This window comes from Populus euphratica, unplaced genomic scaffold, assembly GCF_000495115.2.
Source record: "Populus euphratica unplaced genomic scaffold, PopEup_1.0 scaffold394.1, whole genome shotgun sequence".
NCBI lineage: Eukaryota > Viridiplantae > Streptophyta > Magnoliopsida > Malpighiales > Salicaceae > Populus > Populus euphratica.
This window is the reverse complement of record NW_011500134.1, coordinates 122,150-135,332: the sequence shown is the minus strand read 5'-3', so window position 1 is coordinate 135,332 and position 13,183 is coordinate 122,150. Positions and strand designations below refer to the sequence as shown.

Genomic DNA, 13,183 nt, shown 5'->3' with positions numbered 1-13,183 from the left:
TATAACTTGATTTATAGATTGGACAAATCAACTTGGGTAAGCTCAAAAGATTTTTTTTACATTAATGATTATTATTTTTTAATTTTTTTTATGTTAGTTTTTGTTTTATTAATTTCATTATTCAATTTAATTTACTAATAATTAAATTTCAATGTTTTTTTTATTTTAGTTGCTTTCGATATCAAATTATCGGGTCGGGTTTTTCCTTGAACTTGGATTCCATCGCAGTATGAAAATCCTTGGTTCTCTAACCCTTCCCCTTCAAGACGATCCTTGTCCCCATGGTCGTAGATTTATCATAGGGATGTCTTCCCGCGTAACTTCTTCTTTCTCATTCTTCTTCTTCTCGGTAGGATCAAAAGGGGCAAGCAGAGCATGGCTCTTGGACCTTAAATTAGCCTTGAGCGATTTCACGAACAAGGCATTGAAATGGCAACTTGCGGATCAAACGCCCAGTGCTCTTGGCGTATCCTAGGATTTCATGGTACGCAACAGTTCCAGGGTGATAATGGCGAGGACGAGGCTTCCTTGACTCGATCCGTAGTATGGGCATGTTTCCTTGCAGCCTTGGCAGAATCAGAAAAACAAGGATAAGCAAGACCATTATTTTTAAGGGCAAGCTTGGCCGCTCCCATTTTCCTCTTTTTGGGTAACTTATTCTCTGTTCTTAGCTTCTCGAAATTTATTTCCTCGATCCTATTTTGAGCCAGACTTGCTACCTGTGAAAGAAATCTTTCGACCAGAATCAATACTTTTGTTGCGATGATTCAGAAGCTTCATTATCATCTCCTCATTCGTTGTTGTTGTTCTTGAAACCAGGGATTGCCATGCCTGGTTCTCTCAATGGAAGCACCAAGGATGGAAACTCAAAAAACAAAGATACATTCAAAGGTGTTTGATAAGTTTTTTGCTCAATGAAGTTGTTAGATATTAGCTATAATTTGTGCGTAGAAATTCTTGATAAAAAAATAATTGTGCTAGAATAGTTAATTAAAATCTTTGTTTAATTAGTTAATTAGATTTTTTATTAGATTATGATAGTGAGATATTTATAATCTATAAGGCCCTTAGATATATATATATAAATAATTTAATAATATTATAAAACTGTATTGACAATGTGTAGATCAATCTATACAAGTTAATTGGGAGGTTAATCCAAATATTTGTGTATTTTATTTCTCGTATCCTACCTACCCTAACAATGATTTTAATAAAAAGAGAATTGCAATTGCTAATAATAATCTTAATCTAAGACATATTCTAAGAAAGTTGTAATCTTAGCTCAAAACTCATACAACTTGTTTGAACTCAAAGTTTATACAAAACTAAATTATATATTGAATTGAATTAATAATTTATTATAATTTTTATATTTAAAATAAAATATTAAATTACAGAATAATTTATTGATACTTTTTTGATAGTTTGGATTTTCTGGATGGCTAGATTTTTTGGATGTTTTAAAATTTACTATAAATACATATTTTATAACTTTATTTTGATAAAATAAAAAATAAAAAATAAAAAATAAAAGAATCCTTACTTGTATTGATGCAAGTACATTGTTGAACTGCATTATAAATCTTGTATTTTTTATGATTTATCTCTTATTGTAATATTCATTAATAATTGCTGCATGTTTTTTCACAACTACAAAATTAAATTTAATTATACTATTTGAATTTTTTAAAAATTTAAATAGAATTAATAATCTTGATTATTTTATTTTTAATTTAAAAATTATTTTTATTATAAAAATCATTTATTTTTATTACAAGTACTGTTATATTTATTTAAAATAACATAGAATAGAGGCATCTTAAAGAAGGTATAAATATGCCATCTCATATTATTTTTTATTAAATTTGTTGCAAAAAAACTGAAAAAACATGTATTTACTAAAAAAAAAAAGCCTTTTTAATCAAAACTTTTTAAAATATTTAAAAAATGTTTTTTTAGAAATATTCCAATAAAAATTAATGAGTTTTCACTCAAACTCAAACCGAACCAACATGGTAGATACATGTTGCAAGAATCTACCTTGTCCCCGATTTCTTTTCTTACTCTTCTTCTTTCTCATTCTTCTTCTTCTTCTTCTCGATAGGATCAAAAGGGGCAAGCATAGCATGGCTCTTGAACCTTAAATTAGCCTAGAGCGATTTCACAAACAAGGCATTGAAATGGCCACTTGCGGATCAAACGCCCAGTGCTCTTGGCGCACCTTAGGATTTCATGGAAAGCAACAGTTCCAGGGTGATAATGGCGAGGGAGAGGCTTCCTTGACTCCATCCGTAGTTTGGGCATATTTCCTTGCAGCCTTGGCAGAATCAGAGAAACAAGGATAAGCAAGATCATTGTTTTCAAGGGCAAGCTTGGCTGCTCCTATGTTCCTCTTTTTGGGTAACTTATTCTCTGTTCTTAGCTTCTCAAAATTTCTTTCCTCGATCCTATTTTGAGCTAGACTTGCTACCTGTGAAAGAAATCTTTCGACCAGAATCAATACTTTTGTTGCGATGATTCAGAAGCTTCATTATCATCTCCTCATTCGTTGTTGTTGTTCTTGAAACCAGGGATGCCATGCCTGGTTCTCTCAATGGAAGCACCAAGGATGGAAACTCAAAAAACAAAGATACATTCAAAGGTGTTTGATAAGTTTTTTGCTCAATGAAGTTGTTAGATATTAGCTATAATTTGTGCGTAGAAATTCTTGATAAAAAAATAATTGTGCTAGAATAGTTAATTAAAATCTTTGTTTAATTAGTTAATTAGATTTTTTATTAGATTATGACAATGAGAGTTATAATCTATAAGGCCCTTATATATATAAAAATATTTAATAATATTATAAAACTGTATTGAAAATGTGTAGATCAATCTATACAAGTTAATTGGGAGGTTAATCCAAATATTTGTGTATTTTATTTCTCCGTATCCTACCCTAACAATGATTTTAATAAAAAGAAAATTGCAATTGCTATTAATAATCTTAATCTAAGACATAATCTAAGAAAGTTACTTATAATCTTAACTCAATACTCGTGCAACTTGTTTGAACTCAAAATTTATACAGAACTAAATTATATATTGAATTGAATCAATAATTTATTATAATTTTTATATTTAAAATAAAATATTAAATTACAGAATAATTTATTGATACTTTTTTGATAGTTTGGATTTTCTGGATGGCTAGATTTTTTGGATGTTTTAAAATTTACTATAAATACATATTTTATAACTTTATTTTGATAAAATAAAAAATAAAAGAATATCAATGCAAGTATATTGTTGAACTGCATTAAATCTTGTATTCTTTATGATTTATCTCTTATTGTAATATTTATTAATAATTACTGCATATTTTTTCACAACTATAAAATTAAATTTAGTTATACTATTTGAATTTTTTAAAAATTTAAATAGAATTAATAATCTTGATTATTTTATTTTTAATTTAAAAATTATTTTTATTATAAAAATCATTTATTTTTATTACAAGTACTGTTATATTTATTTAAAATAACATAGAATAGAGGCATCTTAAAGAAGGTATAAATATGCCATCTCATATTATTTTTTATTAAATTTGTTGCAAAAAAACTGAAAAAACATGTATTTACTAAAAAAAAAGCCTTTTTAATCAAACTTTTTAAAATATTAAAAAATGTTTTTTAGAAATAGTACAATAAAAACCAAACCAGCATGGTACATACATGTTGCAAGAATCTACCTTGTCCCTGATTTCTTTTCTTTAAACACCCAAAACAAATCAACCATAATATTGCCATCAATCTTCCATCTCCCTTTGTGTTCTTTTTATTGTATTGCATTCTTAGTTGGTTCATTTACGTTAAAAAAAAGTTTGAGTGTATTAATTTTTAAAATATTTGTTTTAAAGTATATTAAAATAATATATTTTTTATTTTTTAAAAAATATTTATAACATTAGCAATAAGAAAAACTTAATTTAAATAAATAAAATTAATTTAAAAAAAATACTCTTAAGACATAAAAGCAAATTAAATCTAAATCTCCAGTCATATTCTCTTCCGAGAAACTAAACAACATAATAATAAAATTCGAAACTTTCTATCTTTTACTTGAATATCAAAAGGAAGCCAGGAGGAACCACCAACTTGTTGGAAGCTTTTGATAATCTTGCCAAGATTCTTTCCCACTTCAAGCTATTTCTTGGGCTCAAAAACCAAAGCAGCCACTCCAGCAATAACAACTAGTTTAGGCACTCCTAGAACAAACAAAGCATTGCAAGTTAGAACCTGTTTAACCCTCGGATTTCTACTCGCGTGTTTTCCTAAGAACTAGAGAATTACAGGAGCTGGTTTAGTCGAAGAAAACAATGGTGTTAAAAAAAGTGGAGCTAGAAGATGGGACGGGAAAAAGAGGATGGGGGAGTTTTGGAAGAGATAGAGTTATTTTTGGAAGGAAAGAGAGAGGTGAATATTTTTGGAATATTATCTTCAATGATAATTTTAATAGTATTTGACAGCGGTTATATGAGAAGCATGCAAACCCTTGATTTCTTTCCCTTTTCTCTTTGTTGGGTCGATGTTTGATTTTGAATCAACATCTTATCTTTCTTTCTTTTTGATTCGCTGGCTTGATATGTCATTGATTTTGGAAATGCTAGTATTGGGATCTTCCGAACCCATCTGCTAGAATTGATATGATGGGAATGTGGAGGTGGAATCCATGTTGTATGGGATCAAAGCTACTAGACACACAGCGAGAAGTCGTTCTGTTTGGTGATTTCGTTTGAAGCACATTGGTAAAAGATTTTTATCAAGTCATTGTTTCTGATTTCTTATGGAGTTTTTGTACCTTGCAGAAATCATTTGGAAAAACTATTAGGCTGACAAGGTATTTTCTTCCATGACTTGACACAGGGTACTCACAGAACCTTAACGTGTTGCTGCTTGAATGTTTTTGTGCTGTAAACTTGTGATCCATGATGCTCCTGTTCTTATTCTATGTGTATGTTATTAACAATCTAAGCGTCGGATATAATCACTAGTTTCTTTTATAATGTATACTCGGTAAAATCATCGCAAGAGCTACAAAGTTGGATTGGGATTTTTCATTTCTCAAAACTCCAACATAAAATCATTGCAAGAGCTACAAAGTTGGATTGGGATTTTTCATTTCTCAAAACTCCAACATAAAATCATTGCAAGAGCTACAAAGTTGGATTGGGATTTTTCATTTCTCAAAACTCCAACATAAAATCATTGCAAGAGCTACAAAGTTGGATTGGGATTTTTCATTTCTCAAAACTCCAACATGTGCCTTCTTTTGTTAATTCGGTTATGTGCGCTTCAAGCTTGAAAACTAATCATAAATGACTATGTCATCTGTCTATAATTAAAAGCTAGTAGAGATGCTTCATCTTTGACTCTATCAGTAGTATTAGAATTTTAGTTTCACAAAAGGGATGAAATGAAATTTAAAATGATACGAGATTGTGATTGCATTTCAATGAACACTATTTGTTTGAGTTTATGTGCTATCAATTTGAAAGTATATGAGGAAAAAAACATCCTATTATCCTTGCAGTTCTAATAGTTTAAAGGATAAACTATTATCGGTGTTGAAAATAACATGAACTTATAAATGCTTGTGTCATCTGGCACCTTCCCATGAGGAAATTTTTAACAGTTCTCATGTTGGAAATTTTCAAGTGACCAGGGCTTGTGCAATTCAAGTGCAAGCACTCAATCATTGAAAAGAAATATGAAATAAATTTATACTATAACATAAAGACAGCTACTATATTTCTCCATGTTTAATTTTACTCGAAATAACAGAGCAATTCAATGGCATTAATTGAGGCCAGAACTATTATCCAACTCTTCACAGTTTCACTTTCTTACAAATTTTTAAACTCGTTGCAGTAATCTTCTTCATTTAGGGATTTTTCATGTTTGACTGCTTAGAATAGAGATTCACTGAATATAGATGCATAATTTTAAGTTCTAGAATGCGTTGGGCCAGTCTGGGATAACCTTGATTTATGAAAAACTTATCTTGCTGATGCCAAACGAGATAAGTTCTAAGCTGTTCCTTTATCCGTGAACTTTCCTTTTGTTGTTTACTTTAGTAGGCTCATTGGATTTTAGCCCCATTTCTATTCAAATTACTAAAACTCGAATACTTTCGCTGTACAATTTTAGGATATTCTTTAATTACAAATTTCCATTTTGTGTACTGCTATAGTGATAAGATTTACTTGTTTTTCCGTAACGGCTGAGAAAATATATGGAAGGATATTGAGGTTACCATTTACAAAATAGTATGGTTGCGTGCTAGATGGGGGCCACACGCCTATAAATCAATGTTATTCTCCTCACCATTTCTCAATCTCATTGAAGGAAAACCACTCTCCATTGTGTATAAATTTTTGAAGTGCCGATCTAGTGCCTCCAAGGCTTTCAGTGAAGTTCAAACCTTGTGTGTTGTTGAGACTCTGCTTATTATGTTGTCCCATGGTGATAGCCATTCCTCTTTTTGTCGTCTTTGTGTTGAGGCAGCTATGAAAAAGCTAGCTGACCCTGGGAACACAGATTTTGACAAGCACTTGGCTGAACACAAGGCCACTCTGGATAAGCTTAACAAACAGTATATTGATATCCTCAAAGAATTGGATGCCCAAAAGCGGCGAGGGAAGGAACTTGAGGAGCTGGAGAAGGTGGCCCGTAGCAAGTCTAAGTTTGGTGCGCCAATTAATGAACTCAACTTGCACGAGTTGGAAATGCTACGGAAGTCCTTGGAAGAAGTTAAGGAAAACATATTGAAGCAAATTGAGAAGATTTCTGCGGACAATGAAAATCCAACCTCATCCTCCTCTGCAAATATCGCTGGAGTCATCAATCCTTCTGTGAGTAGCTCTGCCAGGCGTTCTTTCTCTGCTGATGTCAATGACCATGATGATGGCCATGGACACTAACTGTCTTAAATCTGAGACTAGGAAATAAAATGGATTTGCTATCATCCTGTTTCTCTTTTGAGTTTCATATGTATGTTAGTAGTCGCACTCTTTTCAGTGGACAGCAGTGTGTGAATGTCATAGACATCAAATGTCTGCAGATGTGCACTTTGAATAAATATTAGATGAACTGGTCGCTCGTAGTCTTATTTCTTTTTGATATGATGCTGGATTACTTGTCATAAATGAACTCATCCTATAGTGTTTGCTTTGATTGAAGAATAAATGTTCAGATTGTTTTGGGAGAATGTTTGTGGATGAGGGGAGCTAATAATCATTGATTGAGGCACAGTCTGTTGTCCTTTTGGTAGTGAGCAGATGTGAGAAATTTAATGCTTGTCATATCTGATATGAGTGCAAATTAGGCACCACTGCTTGTGCTTTATAGCTCTATCAATTCAACTGACTCTGTTGCTATGATCACACAAATTGGTAATAGAGAGGTCAATTTGGTTTATGAAATGGAGAATGGTGAACACTTTGCACTGGAGTATTTCAAATACAAACTGATAGTGTGGTGATTTAATTGGATTTTATTTGGGTATACATGCACGATCCCAGTTTCTAATTCAGAGCTTTTTAGCATTAGTCATATGAGAGAGGGAGAGTCAACTATTTAGCAATTCTTAGATTTTATCTTATCGGTGAATGTCTGCAGTTATGCTAGCATCTTTTATTGCAGATGCATAGGGTGTTAATATATATTCTATTCCTTAATTTGCTTGCATTCTCAGAAGGTTCTCTGTTGCAAATGATTCTTACTGAGAAAACCAATTTACAAGATGAAATATAAGTTGATGTTGATTTATTTGCCAGCATTTCATGCATGCATTGTGACTGTTTGTATACTTTCATACTTTCTTTTCTGCTCATAATTCTATTACGTTAAAGATTTTTATATGTTGCTTTTTCTTCCATTGAGAAAAAACCACACTGAATAACCTTCAGGTTTAGAAATCTTAACCAACTTTATTTAAGCCACTCAACAGACTTAATTTTGTCTGAATAAATTACTCTTCTTATGATAAATCACTGTATGAACTAAATTTCTCTTTCATGATGATATCTCTAGTTTCTAGCGCATACATGTGCATCTGATTGACGCTCCTTAGAGAAGTTGCTTTCTCTGGTCCACCACCCCTCGAGGAGACTTGTTGGCATTTTTGGTTATCTGTAGCTAGTGGAGAAGTTTTATTTTCAATTATAAACCAGAATGCCACGCTTCCTTCAATGGTTACCATCGCTGGTTATCTGCAGTTTTATGCGTTATTTCCCCACACTAACTGCTTGCTTTTCCCATTTAAAAAGCTCTAGTCTGTTCTGCTATAATTAATTTCTTTCCTCCATTTGGTTGTGGTGTTGATTGATTTTTTCTGTATTTCATGCACTTAAGGCTTGCTATGTTTCATTTTATACGATTTCTCAATTCTATAAATCTATGCTAGAGTGATGACAAATCTCATACTTATCTGAAAGGATAGAAATTTATTTCAGAAATTAAGTTTATAAAGAAGGCGAGTATAATTTAGTTTCAGTTCTAATTGAGAGCATAGAGGTGATAGAGTAGACCGAAGGCATAATCAAATTAATTGAATCAAGCTCTTATGTACATACATAATAAAGTACGGGTACTTTTTAACTTTCAATTATGTTTTTTCCCTGCATGGTATCCCTTGTAACAAAAGTGGATGGCAAATATTGTTGCTTTGGCTTTCTATTTTTCTGTGCCCAGCCTATATGCAAGATATAACTGTAAATACATTTAGAAGACAGAACACAAAGATTGAGGAACAGCACAGAATACTATTCACACTGCATGATCATGGATCCAAAAAAGGTAAGCATGAAAGAAGATGATTCATCAAGGTAAGTCGTCGATATTTTTTTTTTCACTGAAGAAATTAATGGTGAAAGTTTATTTGGTGTTTTCAGTTTATTTTAGATTTCCTTATGGAGCTTGTCAGTTTTAACTATGGTGCTTTGTTGCACTACACCTAAGCTCATTGTTCTTTCGCATGCCTTCTGTTACCTAACTCAGCTTTTATTCAGTTCTATGCATTTTTGTTGATGTTTTTCTTTCTGAATTGAGGGGCAGGGCAAGTGTTGAGAAATGTAGCCTGTAGATTGCAAGCAATGACTATTACAAACCAGCACCATTTTTGTAGCTACGCCAAAAAAAGGGAGCTTATTATTATTTTTCTTTCATAATCATGCAGCCATCTTTCTTATCACTTTTACTTTACCTCTTATGCAGGAAACATAGAAAACTGCTTAATGTATTTAGCTTGAGATCTAGTTTCATAGTATTCCTCATCTAGTGTGCCTGTGTTGGTGTAACTGAGCAATGAATACTGCTTGTGATTTTCCATGAGAATTGAGAAAGGTGTGCTATTTCAAGATACTGTGAAAGCGTGTCGGTGCTAATTAAGCTGTTTTATAATCATCTCAAGTTCTTTGTCACTTGCATATATGATGACATGAGTCCAATGGGGTAACAATAGTGGCTTTTTGGATTCAAAATGGATGTAGCAACATGTAGTGGAGAAACCTGACAATGACATGAATTATACCAAAATGTCTCTCTTTCACTGTTTTCTATTACCTTGTGTCCATGTTGTCATGGCTCCAAACTAGCAGATCTCTAATCTTTTTCAATGTTTAATGTAGAAGATGACAGGATGTGTATGGCAACAGGAAAATCTCACATAGGAAAGCCATAAGCTGGAAGGCAAGGCAAGGCAAGCATGTAGAAGATGAATGGATGTGGGACTTACACGCACGGGGTCAATGGGTGATCAGAAGGCTCGTGGCCTAGGTTAGTGACCTCCAGTGCACTCAGGAGGGGTGCTGGTCTGAGCTCTCCCCAAGTGGGGGAGCCTACGTCAAGATTTAGCTGAACCAGTCACTGCCCCTGCCCAGTTCTAGTTTAGAAAATTTGAGTTAATACGAAGAGCCAATATGCAAACTTGATAATCTAGATGCATAGCATCGATGTATCAGATTGATAATGTTAAGAACTTTATGAAAACAACCCATTAGTTTGATTTATGTGTATATAGAAAATCTGAAATTGGGTGATCTGTCTCTAGTTGAAGATCATGGTTTTTGCCTCATGTCTAATGGAGTCAAAAACAACTCAAGATGGATAGCTCTCCTGGCGAAAACAACCCATAACAGCAAGCGAAAACAAATATAATGCTTAGCGGAGTTGGTTGAGACGCATCCAACTATAGGTTTTGTGATCTTAGAAAGTAAACAGAGAAATCATTATTTAACTAAGTAATGGAGTAGGAAATGAGTTTGAATTAGCATTAACAGGCGGGAGACCTTCCAACACTTGGTGTTCAATCATTTTCTGGCCTGTTTGCTAATCTCATCGCCACAACTGCTGTGGGGAACAGTACTCAAGGCATACAAAAGAACACTAAGAGCAGCTCTAACGGACGAGCTATATGAAAAGTTAAAAGTGTTTTGTCATTTATTTTATGGAAAGCTAAAAGTATTTTGCTATTTTTTTTTTTTTGTTCATGTTTCAACGGGTAAGCTAAATAAATAGTCATTTTGACTATTTGTTTTGTTAATAGTTATTTCTACATTTAACTGTAGAAATGGCTAAAACAATAGCCGTTGGCCAATAATTTTTTCAAAATTTAAATTTGAATTTACTTTTTAAAAATTAAATTTTTAACAATAACATATAAAACTTAAAATTAAAAACATTGATATAAATAAATTTTAAATTATATTTTTTAACTTTTATATTACTTCATTAATTTTATATTACTTTTATAAATTATTCATATTAATTATGTAATTAATAACATCATAATTATATTATATATAAAATATTTAAAATAGTTATATAATTATATTAAAATTAATTTAACATGAAATATATTAAAATATAAATGGCTTTTCTATATAGCTTTTTACCATTGGAATGTATATAATTTAAAAATCTATATTTATACTATTTAAAAAGCTATTTTTTTTATTTGGCTCTTCAATATAATATTTTTCATTAGAGATGCTTTTAGAAAGATATTGATTCTTTATTTTTATAAATATTAATAGACTATGTTAAAATAATTGTGTATCAAATATATTAAAATACAATTAACTCTTTTAAATAGCTTCTTATCATTTAAATGCACATCAACAAAAAAGCTATATCTACATTATTCAAAAAGTTATATTATCAATTTAGTTCTTCTAAAAAGCATCTTTAGTTGGAGATGCTCTAATTCGGGAGATGCTCTAAGAATTGGGGGGAAGAGGAAATATATCTTAGACTCTGAATTTTTTGGCTTTAGTCCCAATGGAGATGGATCCTAAAATAGGTGTGTTAAAATGACAGTAGTCCATGCCAGCACACCCTCTTTCAAAGAAAGCAGTTTCTATAGCTTCATCACCTGATACCCAAATGGAACCAGTAGCAAGAAAGTAACAGAAGGGTCTTGTCACTAATTTACATTTCCTACTCCAGCTCTTGGTTCCATCAAATGGTCTGATTTGTATTCAGTAGGGTCACGATATCAGATATCCCACATCGAAAACAAAGGAACTGAGCTTCCATCAAGTGCTTATAAAAAGAAAAGCTAACAACGGGTAAAACTCACGCAGCCGCGCGGTGCGCACAGAGCGAACTATTCTTTCGCCTTTTACTAAAGAATACCGTGTGCGCGCCGCAGATAGCGGCATACGCTTATTTTTGGAGGGTTGTCTTCGTAAGAATGAGAGCCCCAACAACTCAAGTATGAAGTTTGTCCCTGCGTTTGGAGTTTTAATAATCCGAGCCTGATATGAAATACGAGGAGTAGGTATTCTATAATAATCGCTAGGCTACAATTTAATTGGAAAGGGTTAGTTTCAGTTTTAAATGCTGGGAAGAAGGTCGGATTTATTCTTGAGCCCTAATTTTATCATCCTTTCCCTACTAGCGTCGTTTTCCTCTTTCTTCTGTATTCTCCTTTCATCTTATCATTTCGGAATTAACAGAGCCCAGGTTTACTCTCTCTAGAACGAGGGCTTTTTCAATGCGGTATGAGATTTGTTTGGGAATAGAATTTAGACTTCATGAGACATGCTCTAAATTGCTTGTTCTTGTGTATTTTTCTTGCTCTTTTGATTCCATCCCCATGAGAACAATTTCGTAGTTTCAAAATAAAAGCCTTGAAAATTGACGCTGCTAAAAGGTTAGCAGTGTCAACTGTCACCAACTGCTCCAGAGTGAAGTACTTAAGAGAGAAATGTTCAACAAAATATGTATCCAGAGTCGGCTATGCAACTGCAAATACTCCAAGCAGCATAAGGCATCGCATTCTGCTGTTGCTGCATGAGTTTTATGACCTTGTCATCTGCTGTAAATCAATCCTTGTTGCGGTCAAATATGAGTTGGTATTTCCTCTTGAAATAAGAGTAGATTCTATTGTTCTTGTCTTTTTGTTCCTCACAAATCTCTTCCAACACCCCAAGTCGGACCATTAACAACGGTGACAATATTGGGCGATGATGCATTGGTCAAGTGACTTGAGGGCTCGATGCTGAGCTCCGGGAAATTCTGCCCTAACACTTCCAAAATCAACCTTCGAAGTTCATTTTTGGGTACAAACACTTGGGATGGAAATGATTTACATCCCTCACGGGTTCAGGATATTATTTCTCTAGCATATAATCAAATAACTTTCGCTCCATCAACTTTGGATACACATGCCTAATTGGGGTATAAACTCAATGGACTAGGAGAAATACGGGCGTAGGGGATACAAAATGACGCGTTGTTGAGATCTCAACTTTAAGTACCCCACATCGAGAAACTACAATATGTAAACAAGGCCTACGTGTACTAATATGAAGCTTGAGATTCCAGTAACTCTAAAAGAAAAAAGTTGTTTTCCAAGAAGGCATCGACTGTGGAAGATCGTAAGAAGTATGGAAATTAAAATCGAAGTCATACGGATCCCAAGATGTATCACTGTTTAGAGAAGCCCAATAAAGCGGACACACGCAAAAACGGATCGCATTCATATATAAGCTCACGCTGACACGTTAATTTGCGATCCAATTCGGGATTTTTCTTAGGTGTGAAAAAGCTCTCTATTGTACCTGAGATGGGAATATTGAGAGAAGAAAAACACAAAAGATTTCACATAGCAAATTTGATAGGGGGGGGGGGGGGGG

General features: G+C 32.9%; 2 long non-coding RNA genes across 4 annotated transcripts; both read left to right on the top strand.

Moving 5' to 3' along the window:
- Nucleotides 1-2,088: 2,088 nt before the first annotated feature.
- LOC105110450 (uncharacterized) lies at nucleotides 2,089-10,033 on the top strand. 3 transcript variants are annotated; one of them, XR_839480.1, is made up of 5 exons: nucleotides 2,089-2,403; nucleotides 2,574-2,644; nucleotides 4,652-4,774; nucleotides 4,850-4,908; nucleotides 6,328-10,033. It is a non-coding gene; the product is annotated as an uncharacterized LOC105110450 (long non-coding RNA). The 3 variants fall into 3 exon arrangements; XR_839481.1 differs by having other exon boundaries at nucleotides 2,090-2,403; nucleotides 4,681-4,774; XR_839479.1 differs by lacking the exons at nucleotides 2,089-2,403; nucleotides 2,574-2,644 and adding an exon at nucleotides 4,094-4,457 and having other exon boundaries at nucleotides 4,681-4,774.
- A 1,334-nt stretch (nucleotides 10,034-11,367) lies between these two features.
- LOC105110449 (uncharacterized) lies at nucleotides 11,368-13,169 on the top strand. Its single transcript, XR_839478.1, has 2 exons — nucleotides 11,368-11,865; nucleotides 11,897-13,169. It is a non-coding gene; the product is annotated as an uncharacterized LOC105110449 (long non-coding RNA).
- Nucleotides 13,170-13,183: the final 14 nt, after the last annotated feature.